We start from the raw sequence: 24,561 nt of genomic DNA on the forward strand, positions 1-24,561 counted from the left end.
GACAGTGAGGTGCAGGACAAACAGCACCCCGCCCTCCCTCCCGCGGCAGGAGGCTCCACGCCCTCGCCGGGCCGCTCGGGGAGACGGCGCCAGCTCCGGAGCGTGGGTTTGACTCATTTTCCTAGAAAGTGCAGACGCACTCGGCGGAGCAGCCGCGGTTCGGAGCTCGCCGGGGGCCCGCGGCTTCCCTCCACGCGCAGCCCGGCTGGAAACTCCGCAGCAGCCCCGCGCGGGCGCGGCCCGGGAAGCGCGTCCTCCGCGCAGACTCCCGTTGCCGGGCAACCAACCTCCCGCACTCCCCGTCGCCCGGGGTTACAGCCTCCGCCTCCCCGCCGGGCGCTCCAATCAGGGACCAGCGTGTCTGTCACGTGGTCAGGGGGCGGGGCCTCGGGAGCCGGGCGCTGGGGTCCAGCCGGGGAAGCATCCTCCCCGCCCCTCGGAACCCGCGGTCGGGCGGCCCCGCCCCCTGCAGGCCCCGCCCCTTGCAGGCCCCGCCCCCTGCAGGCCCCGCCCCGCCCGGCCCCTGGAGCTCGCGGCTCGCCGCCGGGGAGCGTGCAGAGCGCGGGCCGAGCTCCTCCCGCCGCCTCCGCCGCGCCCGGGTCGCACCGTCGGCTGCAGCGCTCGGCCTCCTCCAGGTAAGGGGCCCGCGGGGCGCAGGGGGGCAGCGTGGCAGGTACAGGCGTGGGAGCGGTCGTGGAACCGGCGTGTCATCCCCCCGCCCCCGCCCCCGGGCTTTGCGCGCGACCTGCGGGGCGCGGGAGTCCCCGGAGTTGTAGGGTCGCGCACCTGCTCGTCAGCAGGCACAAGGAGCGAGTCTGAGCTGCCCCTGCAGCGCCAGCTGACCGTGATCCTCGTTTTGCAGAGACGCGTACTTCGGGTCTTTGAGGTCATTAAATATGCATAAGCCGGTCGCCTGGATGCTGTGCGCGCCGGCTCTGCTCTGGGGTGTCGGTGGCCCAGCCCCGCGTCAGCTCGGACCGGGAGGCTTGCAGTGCGATGCAGTGCGCCCCAGACGGGAGGCAATGTCTGGGGCTTGCGGTGAATCCTAAAGATACAATCTTCCCTGATTTAACCACCCACAACCCCCCCCACCACCTGCAGTTTTGCATGCAAATATTCAAAAGAGCAACATCTAAGCTGACCTTTTTAATTTTCCTATATTTAATATAGGAATTTATATTCCTATAATGGAATGAAATGTGGTAACTCCGGGTACCAAAACTCCCTTGGTTTTTGTGACCTCTGCTGATTGATTAATTGGAGTGGTTAATGTATTTGAAGGAAGAGATTGCATTTTTGGTTCTTCTCACTGAGTATTTCAGAAATACCCCCCAGAGAAACTCGTTTTTCCCTACCAATTTTTATAGCCAAAGTTACAAGTCCTTGTTGAATATTTTAAGTAGCCTCAGGTAAGGAAAAGGTTTTCCTTTAGGTTTCCTCTACGGAGTAAATTCTTTGGGGAAATTTCTGAATTTCTCTTCAGGTATCCGTGTCTCTTGCTCACAGAGGTGTCTCCAGGAATAGCCTCATCAACAGAGAGAATAATCTCCATGTGATTATCATACAACACAGCAGGTTTTGGATATTATGGATGCCCTGCTTGAGGGGAGCTGAGGCTGGGCTTATGAGACTACAACCACTGGAAAAAGCACTTTTTTATGTCTTTTTGAGATGCTGTCTCACTGGTTTAAACGTGCAGGAAAATGGGCATAACTTATGTCTCACCTTTGTGAAGAAAAAATCTGAGTCAGGTGATCTGCTGGTCTTTATTCATCTATGGTGGAAAGTTAAAATAGCAATTTGTGAAAAATTGTCCGTTAACTCAAAATTTTGCAAGACATACGTTAGTGGATTGTTTAGAGATTAATGTTCCAAATGCTGGTTTCCAATCCTTGCATGAAGAGTTCTTGGGAAGTCTTCTCACTTGAAATAAACCAGTGATCTATTTCAAAAAAGGGAGATCCTCCTTCTTAATTTTCTGAACAGCTGAAAATATAGTAGGCACTATATTTACTTTTTATATGCAATATAAAGAATCATGTCTCTTAAGTGAGCTCCATAAACTTTATATTAAAATGGCTCATTGAATATTAGTTATATTGATCTGATTTTCTTCTGTGCTGATATTTATAGAAATATGTAAATAACTGTATCTCTGGGGGAAAAATCAAATATATTTAACTCAAACGTTTAAAAATTCTGCATTCGTTATTACTAAATATTGGTGTACTAAAAATTTTAGTTACTTCTTCATTACATAATAATTCCATATATCAGAAAGACACAAATTGATTTAGCTTAAGAAAAATAAAGCTCTTAAATTTTCTGCTCCCAGTAGAGGGACTTGAGAGCTGGAATGTTTTTGTTGTTTTCTGGAGCCTCTACCTGTAGCCTTCAGCTTGGGCATAGAGGAGCCAGTGGCAGTTTTTAAATCATTCAGAGACGATTAGGAACAGTTGTATTTTTGTTTTAGCCTGAGAGATACTAGAAGTCCAACATAAATGATTAGGTTATCACGATCAATAAAATTTGTTTAAATTGTCTGGATTACCTAATTTTATTGCCTGAACTCTGTAATGAAGATTAAAATGAAATTCAAGCAATTTTGAAGGATTCAAATTTTCTTCCTATATTCCAGAATTTATTTGAAATCTGACATATGCCAGAAAGATAACAGTTTATCAGTTTACCAAATAACCAGTTTACTCAGCCATTCATGGTAATGATGTATATACAAGCGTTATTAGTACTTTCTGCTGTTGACAAATTATCTTCTTTTATATTTTGTATAGCTATTCCACTTAGCAGATTGAAATATTTAGAGTGAAGTTATACAGCTTTTAGTGTGTTTTCTGGAACAGACTGTTTTATTCAGAGTATTTTAATCCCTAAGAATCATATTAGGAATTTAGGAGGGATTTCTTTTTAACTCTGATGCCTTCTTTTCTTTTGTATCAGAAATGTATTAAACTAAGAATTTGTTGGCACTTTTCAACATCCAAGACTTGTTGTGTTCTATGATAATCACATGCAGATTATTCTCTCACTGTTGATGAGGCTATTCCTGGAGATTTGTGAGCAAGAAATAAGATACGGATGCCTGAAGAGAATTTTAGAAATTCCCCAAAGAATTTACTCTATAGTAAAAACCTAAAGGAAAATCTTTTTTTTTTTTTTAATCTGAGGCTACTTAAAATGCTCAAGAAGAATATGTAACTTTGGTTACAGATATTGGCAGGGAAATATTATGAAATGACCAGTTTCAACCTATGCCTTTGTATATTAAAAGAAAATATCTCCTCATGATTAATTAGAAAGATTTTAAAAGTTGTAATGGCAAAAACATGAGCTGTCAGTAGGAGAAAGGGTTCAGTTTGTTTTTACCTGATTTCCATGACTAGGAAAAAATAGATATATACCTGAAGAGAAATTCAAACATTTGAAATAGGCTAGACTTTGTAGAAAAGGCAGCAGGCAGTTGAAGCCATAGGTGGCACTTGTCATGCAGGTGTTGCATTATCAGCTACTTGAATGAGAGAATTTAAAAACAGTAATGATAAAAGGCTTGTTTTTTAATTACTTTACATGTATGCCCTAAGTGTGATTTTTCTAGCCTCATTACCCCTTAAAACTCTGGAATTCTGCATTTAAATTATATATATATATATATATATATATATATATATATATTAGTAATATAAATCTTCCACAGTAAGATCTTATGGCACATAATTTATCACTGTTATTTGCTATAATAGGGACAACTGATAATTGTCATGTTCAGGAAAATATGAAAAGAGTTAAGAAATAATTTTTCATGCTTTGATGAGGATGTTAGAACATTCAATACCTGGATTATAGATTCGAATGCTCAGCCCTTGAGAACTCACAATAGAGGAGTTCAGTTCCTTATTCTTTGGTTCATCATTTCTTCCAGTTTGTTGACACATTAGGTTGTGAGCATGTATCAGTATCCCAGGCAGCCTCATTTACGATTATATGTAATGAGTTCAATTTCTTATCTCACACACAAAAAACTTAATTTCAAATTGGAATGTAGAAGATAATTCTCATGACACAGAGCACTTCGTTTGATGTGCTGTAGGAAATCTTGAGTTTCCAGTATAAAATAGCTCCACGTGGAGTCTTGAAAATTAAACAGTTGGTTAATATGAAACAGGTCGTATTTAATTAAATGTGGTCCTTTAAGATAAAACCTTATGAATGAGTTTTCATGAAGAGTTAACATTTTATTTATTTTATATATTTTTTTAAGATTTTATTTATTTATTCATGAGAGACACACAGAGAGATAGAGAGGCAGAGACACAGGCAGAGGGAGAAGCAGGCTCCATGCAGGGAGCCTGATGTGGGACTCGATCCTGGGACTCCAGGATCACGCCCTGGGCTGAAGGCGGCACTAAACCACTGAGCCACCTGGGCTGCCCCATTTTATTTTTAAGGTAAACATGATAACAAGTCTGAAAGAATCATTTCAGAATGTCAGCCAGAAGGATCCACAGAGACCAGTTAATCTAACTGCATTATTTTGTAGATGAGGTCACTAGACACATAATGATATGTTGCTCAAGCTGAGTCTTTGGGAAAGCTGATAGAGAACTTGGGGCTCTGATACTCAGCATTGTCCTGCTCCCTAAAGAAGTACAAAATATTCACCAGCATTATTTATTTTTTTCTTTCTCCCTTTCTTATCTCTTCTTTCTTCCTTTGTTCCTTTCCTTCCTTTCCTTTCTTTCCTCCCTCCCTGACTCCCTGACTCCCTGGATTGATTGATTTTAGAGATAGAGAGAAAGGGAGAAAGAGCCCATGAGCAGTGGGAGAGGGAGAGGGAAAGGGAGAGAGACTCTTAAGCAGACTCCTTGTTGAGCAAGGAGCCCTCTGTGAGGCTGGATCCCACAGTGCGGAGGTCACGACCTGAGTCAAATCCAAGAGTTGGCCACTCAATCCACTGCACCACCCAGGCACCCTATCATTTTCTCCTTCATTACATTATTTTATTTTATTTAAAAAAATTTTTTTTAAGATTTTATTTATTTATTCATGACAGACACAGAAAGAGAGAGAGGCAGAGACACAGGCAGAGGGAGAAGCAGGCCCCATGCAGGGAGCCGGACGTGGGACTCAATCCTGGGTCTCCAGGATCAGGCCCTGGGCAGAAGGCGGCGCCAAACCGCTGGGCCATCAGGGCTGCCCCATTACATTTTTTTAAATGGCTAATTCAACACTTTGAGTAGTTAGGAATTAGATCACTTCTGTATTCTATATTAAAATAATTGTTATACAAAGTGAACGATATTGTACATGTGTTTGGTTTCATCATATAGAAAGTTGACTTAAAATCTTGGTTAAAAAGTACTTTCTCAAAATTTGTGCAATTTTTAGAATTTTTACTCATCAATATGAGTTAAATTGTGCTTCAGTCTTATGTGATTTTCTTGGGGATCCAGTTATCTTAGAAATTCTTTATTCTCATTCATCTCAGTGGTGCCTACTTAAGTGTATGTAGCCATCACGTCTGCAGTTCAATGTTAAGAATACTGGGAATAAAAAAACTTTGGGAAGCTGCATCTGAAGCCTGGATAATGGTTATCATTAGGTATCAATTTTGGAAGTTGGATGTTTATTTTCTTGACTTTGTGCCACTTTGGTACCAGATATCATGAAGAGCAGTGTTACTCAAAGTGTACCTTAGACCAGCAGCATCAGCTCTCCTATGAGCCTGTTAGAAATGCAAATTCTCAGGCTACACCCCTAGCCTATCAGAATCTCTAAGGAAGTGGACAGTGTCTGTTTTAATAAGCCTCAAATGATTTTTTTAAATAATTTTTTTAATTTTTATTTATTTATGATAGTCACACAGAGAGAGAGAGAGAGGCAGAGACACAGGCAGAAGGAGAAGCAGGCTCCATACACCGGGAGCCCGACGTGGGATTTGATCCCGGGTCTCCAGGATCGCGCCCTGGGCCAAAGGCAGGCACCAAACCGCTGCGCCACCCAGGGAATCCCTCAAATGATTTTTTTTAATCTTTATTTTTTTTTAAAGATTTTGTTTTTTTGACAGAGAGGGAGAATGTGAAAGTAGGGGGAGGGGCATAGGGAGAAGCAGACTCCCCTCTGAGCAGGGAGCCTGATGTGGGACTTGATCGCAGGACCCTGGGATCATGACCTGAGCCAAGGCAGACACTTAACCGTCTGAGCCACCCAGGTGCCTGCCTCAAGTGATTCTTAAACAAGATAGAGTTTGGGAAGTACTGATAAAAGGTGCATTATGCCGTTGGACCCTGTCCCCTCAGGAGCTGGTAATGGCCATGTGTAATTCCACCTTTGAAACTTTACCTGGGAGTACAATGAACTGCTGAATAAACTAATTAATTTCTGAAAATATAATAGTGGGTACATTTCATAAACATCTGATAGTAGCTTTTTGGACCTAATGTGTCATCTTCATTATTAATTACATTAATTCATCTTTAAGGGGATTTTATGTTGGCTAAGGGCATAATTTTTGACAGATGGGCTATCAAGTAGGTAAACCTCCTATCTGATCTGCACCAGTGCTGGCTTAGACATGCAACCCATTCCCTTCCCAAACTTTAGGATTAATCTCAGGCCCTTAGTGTAGGGACGCATACATTGAAGACATTTTTGGATTTAGGGACTTTATGTAGGCTACTTCTTTTCATTTTAAAGCTTTCAAGCTTTAAAACTTTTGGATTGCCTTTGCTCGTTTTTCTAAATTGACTTACCAAAATAATTTTTAATACCCCTTGCCGGGAATAAAAAAATGCCAGCTCCAGTAATAGCTTCTGCCAAATGGGAATCCTGATTTTTACAGACGCACCGTACCTTAAGAATCATAAAAAATCCAGGCCGCAAAATAGACTAATTAGAAGGGGGTGGAGGTCCTCAGGTTTACAAAATCATTCATGGCCTGGCTTCTTGAGTCTTCATTCAGGAGGAATGATCCTATTTATAAAAATAAGGCTACGTATTTTAGCCATATCCTAACACAGAAATAATCCCATATCTTTTTATGACAAATACTTATTTATATTAAAATGTCTCCGTCAGTGGAATATTTACCTTTAACTTACTGGTTTATGGGTGAGAATATATGATTTCACCCCCTCCTCTACTTTTCTTTGGCCAGCTCAGAATGGTCATACTGAAGATATATAAATGATCCTATTGTTCAAGAAAAGGAGATTACTTCTTTGATCAAATAAAAAATTATTGACACATTGCAGCTCAAGAGATTGTGTAATCCTCCAAACACCTAGAGAAATCTAATTCCATCATTCAAATCCATGTAGTTTTCATTTTGGTGGCTAAAATGTAGGAAAGTGTAAAACTAAATGTACAGATGGATGACGGAGTAAGTGTGTAGGTGGATGATGAAATAACTCCATTCACTTTGCCGCATCTTTAAATCAGTGTATTGGTCTTACTTATAACTCGTGTGTTTTACTGATCAAACTGGATTTTGTACTGGTGTAAATGGTCATTTTGTAAGTCCAAACTAGATCTACCATAATGACCTTAGTCTTTCCTATTTGCTGCCTAATCCAGGATTTTAACGTAGGTTAATACGTGTGTTTGTTGTGACCTATTTTACCATGTAAGCTTTTAAGAACATGATTGGACATATGTTGGGCTTGCTTAGATAAACTGCCTGGCCAAGCTCATGAAAGGTAAATTTAGGAATGGTAGAAATTTAAACGTCGAATGTTGGTCAGTACAAGATTCCCGAGTCAGTTTTTTGGCTAAATTATCTTTACTGTTGGTAAACTAAGTAAGTCCTTCTCCACCTTTACATATGAGTCACCTGGGAGTAATGTTAAAAGGCAAGTCTCCACAAAACAAATGAACATCAGGGAAGGGGAGAAAAAAAACAGAAGGAGGCAAAACATAGGAGATGCCTAACTATAGAAAACAAACGGTTCCTGGAGAGAGGTGGATGAGGGATGAGCTAAATGAGTGATGGGCATTACGGAGGGCACTTGTGACGAGCACTGGGTGTTGTAGGTAAGTGATGGATCACTGACTTCTCCTGAAACCAAGGTTACACTACGTGTTAACTAACTAGAATTTAAATAACAACTTCAAAAAAAAAAAAAAAAGAAAGAAAGAAAGAAAAGCAGATTTCCAGGCTCTACCATAAGATTCTGACCCACTAGCTTTGGGGTGTGATCCCCAAAGGGTGAAACCTGCAAGTTTCTCAGCTAATTCTGATGCAAGAAACTGGAGACCCACACTTTGGGATGCATTGATTTAAAGATCTTTTAAAATTTCATTCATCCTTGATAATCCATGGCTCCGCCTATCAGTGAGAATAGTGGTCATTTAGAATTATGGATACTAGACAGAGGAGAGGAGCTCAAGTTAGTGAGCCAATGGCTGATTTAAAACAAACAAACAAACAAACAAACAAACCATTTTTTGGCAGTTTCCAAATATTTTCTAATGAGCACATATTGATTATATATATTGATTATATAATTACAACAATTTTTTTGCATAGCTTTGAGCATATATATGTTCAATTTTTTTTATGTTCAAATTTTAAACACTGATTTTCAGCAAAAAGTTTTTAGGGTTTTGTTTTTTCTTTTTTTCTTTTTTCTCTTAATATAATCAGTATAGTTCCATTAAGAAAATTTGCAAAATTCCTAAGCCTATGAAAGGTGAGTTAAACAAAACTACCTTGAATCTCCACACCCTGATATGTCTCTGATGTTTGAATACATCTTGATATCCTTTTATTGACTTTTCTTACTATTTTCAAGCCAGCCAGGAGCCTTCAGTATCTACCTTTGTTCAACATGCTTTCACACCAGACGCCAGATGCTCGTGTATTTAGCCCTTCTCATCTCCTTCAGGTCTTTGCTTAGCATCACCTCAGTGTCACCCATGCCATCTTTTAAAAAAACTGCCATGCCAGCTCTAGCTTCAGAACTCCTTATTCTCTTTTCCTACATTATCTTCTCCTACCACCAATTCTCTTCTAATATACCTCACTTACCTGCTTGCTTTTAGCTCATTTTCTCATTCCTTCCCATAAGAATAAAACCTGTGGAAGGGCAGGATTTTTATGTTTTGTAGAGTGTTTTGTCATGAGCACCTGACCAGCAGATAGTTGGTGCTTAATAACTATTTGTTGAATGAATGAAATTGAGAAATGATTAAAGTTTTAGAAAATTTAAATAAATCAAAAGAATAATAAATTTCCAACTATTAAATAGCCAACTGTTTACCTTATGGTATATATTCTTTTAGTTTTTATTTTTTAAGGATTTTATTTATTGATTTATTAGAGACAGAGAGAGGCAGAGACACAGGCAGAGGGAGAAGCAGGCTCCATACAGGGAGCCTGATGTGGGACTCGATCCTGGGACTCCAGAATCACGCCCTGGGCTGAAGGCAGATGCCCAACCGCTGAGCCACCCAGGTGTCCCTCTTTTAGTCCTTAAAGTGTATGTATGTATCTGTGTGTATATATTTATACATAAATATAAATTACATATGGATTTTTAGATATAGGTGCACAATTATACCTTTTAACTGTAGAGACCTTTTTAAAATCATTGATTCATTATCACTTTTTGCATAGTAAGATGTTATGTATATGTTTATATATTTTTGTCTGATTTTTTTCTTTTGATCTTGTTTATGGTCTATTTTAACATAAAAGTTTAAAATTTTATATTTGTTTCATGATTTTTTTCATGATGATGATTTTTAAATTATAAAAGTACTTTGAGTCAATTTCTCCCTAAATATCAAGAAACAAATTGTGTTTGTTGATTTCCTTTGTGAAATAAGAAATTTTAGATTTTAGTATACTTTTGTTTTCTTCATTTCCTAAATTTTAGTACTTAGGAAAACAGATTTTTATAACTTACTTTTATGTTATTGGTCTTCTCTTTCAACAATTACTTTTAATACATGGATTTTATAGCCATGTAACTTAGGTATTCAGATTTCTTTGCTTAATATAGTTTCAAATTACACGAACTTCTACATTTAGGTTGTCTTAGTTCATTTTTTCAAAAGCCTGTAATTTTTAGCCACATAATTTTAAAAGGAATATTATGTGGGTAAATTGCTTTCTAAATCCTTGTGTTTATGACAATCTCTTTCTGTTTGTTTATTTTCCCTTCACACATGAATTGTATTTTGGCCAGTTATAGAATAGTGAGGTCATACTAGTTAAATTTAACCTGGTTATTGTACCACTGATATGTGGAGTTCAGTGAAGTGGTGAGCTATGATGTCAGTCTGAATTCTCTGCATTTGTACATAACATTTAAAAAAATTCTACTTAGATGCTCATAGGATTGTAAAAAAACTAAATTATCTCCTGAGTTTGCCTTAATATATCTAAGAATGGATCCTTTTGAAAAATAACATTTTACTTGAAACAAGAACATGGCTTTCAGGGCCCTAATCAGGGTCTCTCTATTCAGGATCTTTTTCAATTCAAGTCATGTTGTTTTGGCTACTCTTGGGTTGATGCTTTTATTTCTATTACTTATGCGTTAGTCTTCTCTAACCATGTTTATAATATGTAGTTTGGGGGGCATCTGGGTGGCTCAGAGATTGAGCATCTACCTTTGGCTCAGGGTGTGATCCTGGGGTCCTGGGATCGAATCTTGCATCAGCTCCTTGCAGGGAGCCTGCTTTTCCCCTCTGCCTGTGTCTCTGCCTCTCTTTGTGTCTCTCATGAATAAATAAATAAAACCTTTAAAAAATACGTAGTTTGGTTTTCATCCCCCGTACACTGGTATATTTAATTTTCTAATTAAAAAAAAAATAAAAACTTTTCTGTTTTCCCACAGTGTTTTTTTTTGAGCTTTTAAAAACTTGTTCTCTGAAATCACTAATACGATTTTTTGTTTTGTTTTTTGCAGTTTGAATTCTGCCTTTTATTGCTCTTTGATGTGGATCCTTCTTCTGCTCTTGCCTTTTATTTTCTTCAAGATCATTGTTTTGACTATCTCATCCCACAGCCTTTTTATCTTCGCTGGTAGTGTCCTCATTCTTACTCTTGAATGAGAGGATGCCCATACAGGATAACCAGCAGACAATATGCAGATGGCTGGGAGCCCAGACTCTATCTTCTTGGACCATGGATCAATTATATCACTATTTGATCGATATAAAATCTCAACATAGATAGAAACTTATGTCAAGATCCTGACCTAATTGCCGTCATCTAGCATGCTTTTCATTACCTACTGTGGTTCTTTTGTCCCAGGATGAAATTTTCTCCTTTCTACTCTGATTAAATGGATGGAGAAAATATGTAAAAAAAAAAAATACAAATACGTTTTTGCTTTTTCCTTCCATTTGAGAGTTCTATTTCCTAGAGTACGGTGTTACTTTCTGATCTCCCATTTGTGTCCTATTTCTTTTCTAGTCGCTGGAGTTTTTTGGTAGTTGCTGAGTACAAATGGCTAGAGAGGTCATGGATTGAGTGGAGAGGGCAGGGAAGAGGGGCATGATGGAAATGAGAAAGGCAGCACTGCGGCTCCCATGACCTAGTGCAGTTTTTCTGATTGACATGGATCTTATTTTTCTAAATGGGGGTCAGCTAGTGAGGCAGTGATAATGTAAATTTATACATACTTCTTGAAAGAAAGGCTTTTTAAGTTTCTAGCAGTATCGTGGATGGTCCACTAGGACACAGTTACCTATGATAATTAAAGAATAATAATAATTATTATATAATAATAATTAAAGAACCTTTGTATTTGGTGGGAATTCCTCATAGGAATGATGATCTTGTTTTGAGTGCTGCTATGAAGGTTTTTAGGTGTGTGTGCGTTTTCTGTGATCTTATAAGAGCCAGTTAGGATTCTTTTGTTTCCAGCGACAGAAAATATCACGTATTTTACTATTCGTATAACCAAAAAGTCTAACGTTAGTTAGAATGCATGCGTCATAGCTAACTTCAGTACTCAATTATTATCCTTGTGACTCAGCGCCTCTCTACTGTGCTGGCTTTTCTCAAACTCTAGGTAATAGCACCCAGCAATTCTTCATATCTTCTCCTGACAGCAAGATGGTTACATTAGCTCTGATTTCAGATTGACCATGGCTTAAATTGACAGAAGGTAGAGCCTCTTTTTCCGGTACTTCTTGTAAAAGTCCAAAGTTTCATGCTTAGACACATTTAAGCTCTTTTCCCATCATTGAACCATCAGTGCAGCCAGGGGTGGAATTGGCGTAAATCTGAATCACAGGCTCTAGTTCCGACTGGTCTTCCAGTTAAACCTGCACCCAAGTCGGGGTGGGGGGGTGTCAACAACAAAAATGTAGACCGACTTCTGAAAGAAAGGAAGATGATGAGGAGGTGAACAACAATGTTCGCTGCTGTGTTTAAGTGGGAAGTTGTGAGAGACTCTGAGAGGAGCCACTGGAAATGCTGGAACACCTCTCAGGCCTCTGTGACACTGGAGCCTGCGGCACACTGAGCCTGTGAATGAGAAAGGACTTCAAGCCTTGAGATGTGGGGTTGGAAACTCCTCAGGTGGAATCTGAATGTATAACAAGGGTTTTTTTTTTTTTTTAAGGTTTTATTTATTTATTTGAGAGAGACAATGAGAGAGAACAGGTGGGGGGGGGGGGCAGAGGGAGAAGCAGAGTCCCCTCTGAGCAGGGAGGCCCCCATGTGAGGCCAGTCCCAGGACCTTGGGATCATGACTTGAGCCGAAGGTGGACACTTGACCCCTTAACCAACCGAGTCAGCCAGCACCCCTGAAAGTATAACAAGTTTTAATGAAGCTTATATTTGGCTGCTTACCTCTCTAGCTTTGCCCACATTTTCATCATTGTGGCCTTTGTAATACGTAAGGAAATGCAAACTAATTAAGAGATGTGTCAGTGCAGGAAAGCTAGCACCAAAATAATAATAATAATAATAAAATAAAATAAAACAAAATAAATAAAATAATAAAATAAAATAAAATAAAATAATAAAATAAAATATAAAATAAAATAAAATAATAAAATAAAATATAAAATAAAATAAAATAAAATAATAAAATAAAATAAAATAAAATAAAATAAAATAAAATAAAATAGCTAGCACCCAGTGCTGAATTATCAGCCATGCAGATGCTCCCTATGCCTGTCTGTGGCTGGTTTCCAGTTTCTGGTTCCTGATCCATGATTCCCCGTGGCTCTGCGGCACAGCCGCCCGGACGTCCTGCTCCCGCTGCACGGTGGTCAGCGGATCTCCGCGGCCCTCCCCTGGGCCTGCCTGGCCTCCCTCCCCGGGGATGCTGCAGGGGAGTCTGCAGGCGGCTGGGAAGCGGTCTTCCCCGAGCCCTCCTGGCGCTCACCCCCCCAGGTCAGTAGTTCATTTGTCACCCACTTCTTCATGTTTTGCTGCGCTGTCGCCGCGAGTCCTCCCAGGAGTGGCAGGGTATTTGTAAGTCACCGCATCTGTTCCCGTCGTTACCACGCTGAAACGGCTGCAGACTCCCTGTCCCGTAGAAACTAACATCCACAATCCCTAGCATGGTCTACACCACCTTCCACCGAGCTCTCTTTTGCCTTCTTGTCTGGCAGACAAGTCACTCTCTTCTCATGTACCTTATACTTGAGGCATAGAAAAATAACTTTTGCCTGCACGTTCACAGCTCGCTCGCTCGCTCGTTCTGGGCCGCCTTCCTGAGCCCTTAAAGCAGATTTGGGCACCTCCGTCATTCTGCTCCTCTAAGGCCTTGCTCCTTCTCTGCCAAGCAGCTACTGCAGTCGTCTCCTAAATGCATTTGTGTCTGTCAGCAATGAGGCGGAATGTAAGTAGCAGAAAACCAGTGACTTCAAGAGACACTTCAAAACTACAGAAGAGGGACGCCTGGGGGGCTCAGTGGTTAAGCATCTGCCTCCGGCTCAGGTCGTGATCCTGGAGACCCGGGATCGAATCCCGTATCAGGCTCCTAGCATGGAGCCTGCTTCTCCCTCTGCCTGTGTCTCTGCCTCTCTCCCTCTCTCTCTGTTTCTCATGAATAAATAAATAAAATTAAAACAAACAAACAAACAAAAAAACCACAGAAGCAGCGGCTGGAGAGAGGGCACCGTGATGTTAGACGTGCACCATTGTGGCCGCTCTCCCGGCCCTGGTCCCATGGAGGGAGGCTCACGCTTCGGCAACTGTCACATTGGGTCCAGGTCAGAAGCAGGAGGGGACAGGCCCTCCCCGGTTCTACGCACGTCCCATGGCTGACTGTCAGTGCCATGCCCGCGCTGAGTGCGGGGACCGTCCCAGGAGGGTGGTGGTAGGCCCCTGGCTTAGTCCAGCATCGTTCGCCCCCAGGGGACCGTAGGGACTGTGATCCCCCCATCCACAGATCCCCGGTGCTGCAGGTGGACGGGAATGTCACAGCTCAGATGACAGCAGCCGGCTGGGCCAGGCGCCCCCAAGCCCGGGGAGCCGCGTGACATAGGCCTTCTGTCCCCTTTTGTGTCCTGTTCATCTTGCGTCCTTCACAGTCAGCCGTGGTGCCCGGCTGGGATGCGCACTCACAGATACTTGCAACGAGTGGGACCATCTGACACGGCAGAGACACACGGATAAAGATGCTCTTCACCGAGTAGGAGGCGGCTGCACGGACAGCACATGCGGTGACAAGGACGAGTCACACTGATCCTGCTTCTTGTGTTACGGCGACAGTAAGGACTGAGCCTCGTAGCAGCGTGTGCTTGTGCTGATGAGAGCAGGGCAGCTGATTATATGTAAAGGCAGAGGATTGAGAAGGTTCTAACTGGGGATCCCTGGGTGGCTCAGCGGTTTAGCGCCTGCCTTCAGCCCAGGGCGTGATCCTGGAGTCCCGGGATCGAGTTCCACGTCGGGCTCCCGGCATGGAGCCTGCTTCTTCCTCCTCCTGTGTCTCTGCCTCTCTCCCTTTCTCTATCATAAATAAATAAATAAATAAATAGATAAATAAATAAATAAATAAATAAATCTTTAAAAAAAAAGGAAAAAGAAGGTTCTAACTAATGGACATTATCGACTGCTTCTGCTTTCTAAAATACAACTTTGGAAATGTCGTGATCTAAGAGCCCACCTGAGACTTGGTTGAATGCAATAAAGAAATGCAAAATAATAGCGGCTTAAACAAAGTGCAAGTCCACTTCTCTCTCCCGTGAAAAAGAGAAAAAGGCTGGAAGTGTGAAGTCCAAGAGGTTTTCAGAGGTCTGGCTCCTTCCAGTTCACTGTTGTGCCAATTCCCTGAGTGCAGCCCTGCCTGATGGTCCAGGATGTCCACGGGGGCCTCAGCCCTCCTCCCCTGGGGACGAGTGACAGGGGAACCATGCACTGAAAGTGGCACGCCGCTGCTCTTGGTGTAGACAATACACCCGAGTGCTTTTTACTGGCAAAAATGTGGGCAAATAGTTTGGTAATACACTCATTCTAGTTCTAAAATTCTCTAATGCTGATTCATCTGCATTTTATGAAATGTTTTCCATAGGACATTAGAATTTCATTATGTATTCTAGATCGTATGAGGAATGCCTGGGGGGCTCAGTGGTGGAGCATCTGCCTTCAGCTCAGGGCGTGATCCCGGGGTCATGGGATCGAGTCCCTCCTCGGGCTCCCTGCATGGAGACTGCTTCTCCCTCTGCCTGTGTCTCTGCCTCTCTCTGTGTCTCTCATGAATTTTGTTTTTTTAAAAAAACTTTATTCTAGGTGTTATGGAAAAAAACGAAGGCAAAGAGGACATTTATACCAAAAAATGTATTCCTATCTAATAATACAGATATTATAAACAGTTTATTATACTTTTTGCTGTGTCCACTTTCATAAAAAGAATTGCTTTTGTGAAAAAGTAAAATGTTTGTCTTTGAATTTTGAGAGACTACATTTATGTATCTTAGAAATACAGGATGTATAAGAAATTGTTCAAAGTAGATATTCTTAGAAAATAAATTATTATTATTTTTTAAAGATTTTATTTATTAGAGAGAGAGACACACAGACAGAGGGAGAAGCAGGCTCTATGCAGGGAGCCCGATGTGGGACTCGATCCCCGGTCTCCAGGATCACGCCCTGGGCTGAAGGCAGGCGCTAAACCTCTGAGCCACCGGGACTGCCCGAAAATCAAATTATTAAATAGCAGCTAACTTGGGATTCCATTATATGATTTAAAATCTAAAATATTTGATTTATGATATACCATAACATGTGCTGGACATTTTAGGCTTCTTAAATTACCTTAGTGCAAGTCATTTTTAATTTTTAGACTAGATGAATTTAGAGATTCCAGTTAGGAACTTTGGTCAAACTTTCAGGATGTGAGAATTCATGATAAAAAACTTACTGGCTGTGACAACCATGATCCAAAGAAACCTGTCATCGAGATGCAATTCTCTGAATTTTTTTTAAGATTCTAGATTTTTTTTTTTTTTAAGGATAAACAGAATGTTATCAGCATTCACAACCTCCACCAAGGATAACCACTGTCCTGACCTCTTGCAGGATAGATAAATATGGTCTCTTTTTGTGCCTTATGCAAATGGAATAATATGATAATATATTACCTTTGCATCTAGCTTATTTCAGTCAACATTGTGTTCGTGAGATTCATCTTTGTAAGTTGCTCGGAGTTGTTTCCATTCCCTCTCATTACTGTAAACCATTCCATTGCACGAATATACCACAATTATTTATCCTTTCTGCTATTAATAGAGACGTGAGCAGTTTCCACTTTGGTGCTGTGATAGAGGTGCCCTGAACTTTGGTGAGCATGGACGTCCAAAATACCCCTTGCTGTTGGCTAACTTAGGAGCAAAATGCTGGGTCATATGGTGTATATTTGTTCAGCTTTAGAGGATCCTGCCAATGAGTCAGCCAAATTGTTTGTTTCAATTTACATTCCCATGAGCAGCATATGAGTCTCAATTACTCTGTGTTCTTGCCAACCTGTGCTATTGTGCATTTTAGCCCTTCTGTGGGAAATGTAGCAGTATCTCTTTGTGGGTTTAGTTTGCAGTAATCACGGACAACTTGTCATATACTCATTGTCCTCTTTTTGCGATGATGGAGTTCTTTTGTCCCAGTCTTAGGTCCATTTTTCTATTGCCTTAGCAGTCTTTTTTTTTTTTTTTTGTAGTGATAGTAGATTAGTTTTTTGTTGAGTATGTGTATTAATATTTTCTCGCACTCTGTGGCTTACTTTTCACTCTTTAAATCATGTCTTGATGAACATAGGTTTGTAATTTTAATATAACCAGATATGTCAATTTTTTTCCTTTGTGGTTGGTATTTTTTGGTGTGTCTTGTTTAATTAGTAAACCTTTTTCTACTCCAAAGACAATATATTCTCATTAGCTTTCTTTGAGAGCTTTATTGTTTTACCTTACATATTTAGATCTCCAATCTGTCTGATATTGGTGCTTTTTTCTATAAGATTGGGGTGAAGATTTTTCTGTATTTTTCCATAAGGATTTTCAGTTGACCTACAACGATTATTGAAAGGTCTGTTCTGTCTTCAGTATGCAACATTATCACCTTCATCATATATCAGTTAACAGCATATGAAGAGGTTTATTCTAGATGTATTGTGTTCCATTAGTGAGTTTTTGTAGCCTGACACCACACCATTATTGCTAAGAAGTATTGATAGTTAATAGTCTAAACCTTCAGCTTTATTAGTCTTTTTTAGGGCTTCCTTGACTTTTCTTGGCCATTTACATATCCATGTGAGTTTTATTTATTTTTTATTTTTTCCATATGAGTTTTAGAATTAAAACATGCTGGGGTTTTGATTGTGACAATATTGAATCTGTAGATTAATTTTGAGGCAATTTATGTCTTTACAGTATTAAATCTTAATGTCTATTAATATGTTATATCTCTAATCTTTCATTTAGGATTTTTATATTTGAAGTATGAGAGAGATTGCTCTGTATTTCCTCTCTTTTAATGTCTTGTTAGGTTTTGGCAGGACATAAAGAATTGATAAGTGTGATTCCTTTCACTATACTCTCAAAGAGTTTGTATGAAAGATCTTTAAATATTTGCAAAAGTTTACCAGTGAAACCATCTGGGCCTGGGAGATTGTGGGAAAGTTAACTGTAGACTCCTAGTTACGCTTCTTAGACTTTCTCATTTTTTTTTCATCAACTTTGGTAACGTGTGTTTTTTTGAGGAATTTATCCAGTCATTCAAGTTATCTATTACTGCAAGTGTGTTCATAATATTCTTATTCTTTTTAGGTTGTCAGTAGTTCTTATCATGATGTCTTTTTTTTATTATTCCTGTTATTGATATTTGTACGTTCTGTTTTTTTTTCTTGATAAGTCTTCAAAAAGTTGACCTAAAGAAACCAGCATTTGCTTTATTTGATTTTTCTCTACTGTATGTTTGGAAATATAAATATGCTTTCTCCTCTTTTCAGAATTATTTCTTTTTCCTGAATTGTTTTTAGATTTTTTTGAGCTTTTTTTTTCTAGCTTTTTGAGATAGAAAGTTAAATCTTTGTCCAATGAAATCTTTGAGATTCCTCCTTTCTCATTTTCTGTTAGAAATACGTAATCCAGGTTATAGTCCTCCACCTCCAAGCATCACTTTAGCTCTAACCCACAAATTTCTATTTGATGTGGCTTTGCCATCTAATGTTAAATATTTTCTAACTTCTATTTTTACGTTGTTGAATCAAAGATTATTTAGAAATACATTGTTTAATCACCAGTTGCAGACTTTCTAGGTATCTTTCTCTTATTAATTTCAGACTTCATTCCATTGTAACTAGAAAATATACTCAAAGAATTCCAATATTTTGGAAATTGGTGAGGTTTTCCTTATGGCTAGTACATGGTTTATTTTTGTCATTATTCCATGTTCACTTGAAAAGAATGTGAGTTTTATCATTCTTAGGTACAGTATCCTGTCTATATTTGTCAATTGGGTCAGTTTTATTGAGTATGTTCAGATCCTTTGCACTTTTATGTGATTTTCTCTTTTCTGTCAGATATTGAGATTTATTACTTAAAGTTTCCCATTATGATTATGGATCTGTATATTTCTCCTGTGATTCTGTCACTCTTGCTTTAAATGTTTGAAAGTCGTGTCATTCGGGTGCAGACAGTTTTATGACTGTCATATCATGTAGTCAGATCTCTCCTTTTATTCTTAAGTAGCATCCCTCTCTCTAGTAATATTTCTTGCCTTAAAATTTATTTTTTTACTTTTATAACTATAACAGCTTACTCTCGGTTAATGATTTTTTAGCATATACTTTTCTGTTTTTGACTTTCGACCATTCTATACCCTTACAATAATGTATGACTCATAAAAGAGTGTTTTAATTTAATAGTGTGCCAATTTTACTTTTACTTGTAATTTTAATCTGTTTTAATTGAATGTATAAATAACTGTTAAGATTTGATTTGCATGTACAACCAAACTTTTGTTTTCTTGTTCACAAATTTTTTACTAATTACATTTTCCTTTGATTCACTCATAATGTGTTCATTTACTATTTTTTTGTAGTTACACCAAAGATCCTGTAGGTTTGACTCATTACCATTTGATAGAAATGATTACTTTTACCTCCTCATTGATCCTAACTCCATTTAATCGGCTCTCACCTTTTGTTATTTTTTTCATATATTAGTGCTACAAATATTTTTTTATTTTTTATTTTACTTATTTTATTTTATTATTTTATTTTTTAGTGCTACAAATATTTTAAACTTCAGAAGACACTGTAGTTATTGGCCTGGGTAGTTAGTATCTCCTTCTGTTTAACCACATATATTTCCTCTTAATGATGATCTTTGTTGTCTCTAGCATTTTTATCTTTCTGGGAACCTTTTCTTCCTGCCAAATGAACTCCCTTTAATGTTTTTCTGGTTCAGGCCAAATTCCCTAGTTTTTGCATCTATGAATATATCATAAGTTTGTCTTCAGCTATATTTTCACTGAGTGTGATAGCATTCTAGGTACGTAGTTAACTTTTTTTCTCCTAACTTTAAAAATGTGATTCCAGAGACACCGCAGTGGCTCAGCAGTTGAATGCCTGCCTTCGGCCAAGGACGTGATCCCGGGGTCCTGGGATCGAGTCCCACATCAGGCTCCCTGCAGGGAGTTGGCTTCTCCCTCTGCCTGTGTCTCTGCCCCTCTTTCTCTGTGTCTCTCATGAATAAATAAAATCTTAAAAAAGTGTAATCCATTACCTTTTGACTTCTGTTATTTCAGTGTATCTTTGACAATATTGTGACCATTTCAAAGATTTAGTTTCCTTTGGCCATGGTTCTCAGCATCTTACTGTGTTATGCCTAGATACGGTTTTACTCTAATTTACCCTGCTTGGGATTTGGTGAGCTCTAGGAACTTGATTTGTTTAAATAAATTTTGGAAATTTCTCACTCTTTTTATCTTTAAAGGTTGGTTCTATTATTTTTCCTCCCCCTTGAAGATCGCCACTCCATCTATGTCTAACTTCTCAGCATATCCTATCTCTTTCTTATGTGCTTTTTGTTTCACTCTTTCTTTTCTCTGTATGCTGGTTGTTGCTACTCCACTGCACTAATCCTGACCTTTGTTGCATCCAGTCTACCAATGGATTCATCCTTGGAGATCTAAATTTCAGATACTGGCTTTCAGTTTTAGAGTATGCATTTCAGTTTTACTTTGCATATATTCTATTCTCTGGTAAAAACACTTCACTTCTTGTATTTGTATTTGTGACTACACATTAAAAATACCAAGTGGCTTAAGCTAAAGAGAAGTATACTATGTACTTTATTGCTTTGTTATTAATGATTAGAATCAACTAAACCTTGGAGTGTTGTAAGCAGTACTGATTTCTTGTTCAAGGAGGAGCTTTGCAATGGTCTTGAAATTGAGCTTTCAAATGATTCTTTGGATGTGGCTGTTGAATACTTTGAAGGTCTGTTCAGGGCACGAAATGCTCGGATTGGAACTGCCCCTGCAGATCTCTTCAGGCATGGAGGAATGTGCTTGTGGACATCTGCTCAGGTGCACATTCCTTGTGGGAAAGCAGGACTTGAGGAGTCCTAGAGGGTCTGTCGTGGACGTGGCGTTAATGGCATCCACTTGGGTGATCATGGCGATCATCATATTCCCTGTTGGTATTCCTTTGGCCCCCCGAACATATAGCCTATTGTAGTCCATCTCAGTCTCCCTCTGCTTATTATGGTAGACCAGTTTTTCCTCATTTCTTATTGTGAGATCATTCTTGGTGTCCATCTGCCTCATCTGCTTGTCCTTGACATTGCTTCTAAAAATCCTTTGTGGATTAAAGAAGTAGCAGTGCTGTATTTCAGAGAGACAGACACTTAAGGTAATGTGTCCCGAATACGATGGCTGGGGGTGGTTAGTGAGGCTGAAAATTCTAAGAAAGAAAGTAAAGTGTACAAATGAAATTAGGAAATACGATTCAATCGTATGACCTCTGTATGTGGACAAGTTCATTTTGAGTTTTTCCCTCTTTTGCTTTGTTAGTATTGGGAAGCACTGCTGTGGATTCTTAGTGTATAATTTTTAAAATTTAGATTATACCTGACAGCAGAAATGTGCAGTTTGGTGTTTTGTACCAGCAAAATGTGCTCATTAGCATAATTAGCATAAAAGAAACATTGAAGATTTCTAGAAATCCCCCTCGTGGCCCCTTCCTGTCACAGCTTCCTTCTGCCTGAAGAAAATTTCTCTTAACTTCTAATAGTGTAGATTAGCTTTGCTTGTGTTTAAGCTTTTTATAAATGGATTCATGCAATATGTATCCCTTCAGGTTTGACTTTGAATCATTAGTGCATCGTAGGGGTTTATCCACTGGATTGTGCAGAGCTCATTGTAATTATTGTGTGATATCCCAGGTATGACTGTATTACAGTTTTTATCTCCCAGGTGGGGGAATCAGGTTCTTAGGGGAGATTTGTGTCTTTCCCCTCCAGCCCTTCTCTGTGGCAGCCAATGTGCACTTTGGATTTAGGGTGGGTGTTGAGTAGCAGACAATTTTTTTTGCACCTTCTCAAATAGTAGCAGATCTGTGCTTTGATTTGGAACAGGATGGGAGCCTGAGATGCCCTCCTGCCCACCTGCCAGGGGCCAGCAGCTTTTGCTTCTGCACTTCTTCCAAAAGTCCCTGGGGTCAGGAAGGAGGGTTTTGTATCCCTTCCTGGAGGCAGATAAGGTTTGCTTTTCTCTTCCCCCATTGTCCCTGGCAATGAGGGTGTGTGTTTTCTCTTTCCTAGTAGTTGAAGGATTTGTTTCATGGATGAATACAGGGTTTCCTTCCTGTCTGTAGCCAGTTGTTTCCTGCATGTCTGAGCCACTAAGGGGGACTGTGCCTCATTTGCCCCCAGTCTTTCTAGCTAAGCACCCAGTTGAAGCCTTTGGAGAAGATCTTACAACAGTGCAAACTCAGCTTGCATCTAGTTATTCTAAACTGATCCTGTAGTTAGTTCTTGGGCCTTTGGGAATTAATTACCATTTTATCTGACTTTTTTCTTACCTGCCTTTGTGACAGTCACCTCTTTCTCTCAGGCTTTTGTCAAAGGTGGAACTACTCCTACGTCGTCCTCTCTCTTCAGAGAAGGGCCTGTTACTCTGGAGTTTTCTTGAGTGCTTTCCAACCTGACAATTTAACTTATCTTCCTCCAGAGAGAATATATGCTTCTACTTTAACGAAGTGTGGCAGGAACACGGGGGCGACATCAACTTAATCCATTCATTGAGTTTATCTGAAGCTGAGCCTGTCTTTGTAAGGGATCATCTAATTCTATTTCATTCTAAGCCTTAAGGTGTGGATCCAGGTAGTTCTCACTGAAAGGACACCATTATTAGATCAGGTTTTTCTTTGGCAGCATCTGAACTCCAACTTTTTTTACCCCCTCAGGCCCTATGAGATTACTCAGGCCCATTGTAACTTTGCAGTATTTTAGCTACTACTTTTATTTCTTTCTTTCTTTCTTTCTTTTTTATTTATTTATTTATTTATTTATTTATTTATTTATTTATTTATTCTTTAGCTACTACTTTTATAGGCAAATCTTATTGGGGGAAAAAAGTAGTATTCCCTGCCCACCGCCACTACCACCAAAGGAAAAGTGCCTGGCTACACCCTTTTTACTTCCCTTGGGACTTTTTTTAGTTTGAGATTTTACATATCTTTATCCAGCATTTCAAATTGTCCTTGATAGTAGAATTGGAGATGTGTGTACACACACACGGTATGTATGCAAGTGTATGTATGTGTGTGTGTGTGTGTGTGTGTATGTGTGTACACGCTTGTCTGCTATTGCTGGGAGCCAAGGTCTTGTAAGTAGAATCATTCTGAGGATTCCGAGCACACTGGGTAAGTTCTGTATCTGCTCTCTAACTCAGACTTCCTCCTGGCATTTTTACATAGAGTTTTAATCCAGTTGGGTAGACAGCTCCCCCGAGTTATATGATGTAGTGCTTTTGTCATCTGCCCTCGACCAGCTGATGCCTCAAGAGGAGGCTCTGTTCATAGTAAGAGTCAGCAGACAGGTGAGCCCAAATCTCCGTCATCTTGTGCAACACCTTCAGCATGAGGCCCATGAGTCTCTTTCCCAGCCCTGTCCTCTCTGCTGACCTGTCCCACCATGACTCTAGACAGGACAGATAGAGACAGATCAAAGAGAATAATTGGGAGTGATGCCATTTATTTTATACTTGATCCTACCCTGTTTGGTTAAATAAGCAATGGCCTGTGCTTATTTCACATGTTTACTTAGTTTGTTAGGAAGCGTAAAATCACTATTATTGCTGTCTCATCAGAGAGCAAAGAACGGCTGACTAAGAGAGTATAAGGACTTTGGATAGGACAGTGGGTAAGAGGACGTAACTAGCAGGGGATGAAAATATAGTGCAGAAAAGATCGCCTGCAACCAGAATTTCAGAGGATTAAGCCAGTACCTTGGTCTGAGATACCAGATAACACTGGATGGAAAAATCTAAGTGTAGAACCAAGACACACATCATGGAGCCCCACCATTAGGATAAGCAAAACATGTCATTTTATTCTGTTTAGGATTTTAAACAGGCATGAGTAAATAAAAACATTATCAAGTTGGGAAGAAGAAAGCAGAAATAAGCATTTCAGGATATGGCACGATAGGTTCACGTAAAATCACAACCAGAGAACTTTTGTACTTCCACTTCTAGACCCAGGGCTGTTGACACGTGTCTTGATTTTCACCCCCATACTTACAGTAGGATGTCGATGACTGGCAGCCATGACCAGCTTCTCAGAATGAGGGCAGGGCCCTACTTTATTTACTTAAAATTGTTCTTATCCTCCTAGGTGGTCCTAACTGTTCTAACACACAAAATTACAAGGCACTTCTAAACAAGGGAGAGTCATAGCAAAATGGAAACATTACTTATATATGAATGGATCACACAAAATGTGCTGATTATTTTTCTCTTATGGGAAGAAAAGCTCAACTGTTTTTCAATGATTAATTGTTAAGAGGGTGGAAAAGAACATGAGATAACTCGGATTCCTTACATAAATATGTCTTGCTATATTTAGTTCATCT

General features: G+C 39.7%; 1 protein-coding gene across 1 annotated transcript in view; it reads left to right on the forward strand.

Annotated features, from left to right (window-relative positions):
• The first annotated feature begins 459 nt into the window (after positions 1-459).
• The window catches only part of WDR17 (WD repeat domain 17), a 105,684-nt gene continuing 81,582 nt past the window's right edge, over positions 460-24,561 (forward strand). The window contains exon 1 of the mRNA XM_041752736.1: positions 460-635. The gene's annotated coding sequence lies outside the window, so the exon portion shown is untranslated. The remainder of the gene's footprint in view (positions 636-24,561) is intronic.

The sequence above is a fragment of the Vulpes lagopus genome, chromosome 4 (genome assembly GCF_018345385.1).
Source record: "Vulpes lagopus strain Blue_001 chromosome 4, ASM1834538v1, whole genome shotgun sequence".
Classification (NCBI taxonomy): domain Eukaryota; kingdom Metazoa; phylum Chordata; class Mammalia; order Carnivora; family Canidae; genus Vulpes; species Vulpes lagopus.